Raw genomic sequence first — 385 nt, forward strand, 5'->3', positions numbered from 1 at the left:
TCGAGTCAGTTACTGAAGCTTGTGCATTTGTCACGTAGTTCTCGTGTCATGGTTTTCATCTCTGTCAGTTCTTTTAAGGTCTTCTCTGCATTGATCATTCTAGTTATCCATTCATCCATTCTTTTTGCGAAGTTTTTAGTTTCTTTGTGCTGGTTATGTAGTTCCTCCTTTAGCTCTGAGTTTGATCAACTGAAGCCTTCTTCTCCTAACTCGTCAAAGTCATTTTCCATCCAGCTGTGTTCCATTGCTGGCGATGAGCTGCATTCCTTTGGAGGGGTGGTGCACTCTGATTTTTTGAATTTCCAGCTTTTCCGCACTGCTTTTTCCCCATCTTTGTGGTTTTATCTGCCTTTGGTCTTTGATGATGGTGATGTACTGATGGGGT

Source organism: Mandrillus leucophaeus, unplaced genomic scaffold, assembly GCF_000951045.1.
Source record: "Mandrillus leucophaeus isolate KB7577 unplaced genomic scaffold, Mleu.le_1.0 Scaffold75, whole genome shotgun sequence".
Taxonomy (NCBI): Eukaryota; Metazoa; Chordata; class Mammalia; order Primates; family Cercopithecidae; genus Mandrillus; species Mandrillus leucophaeus.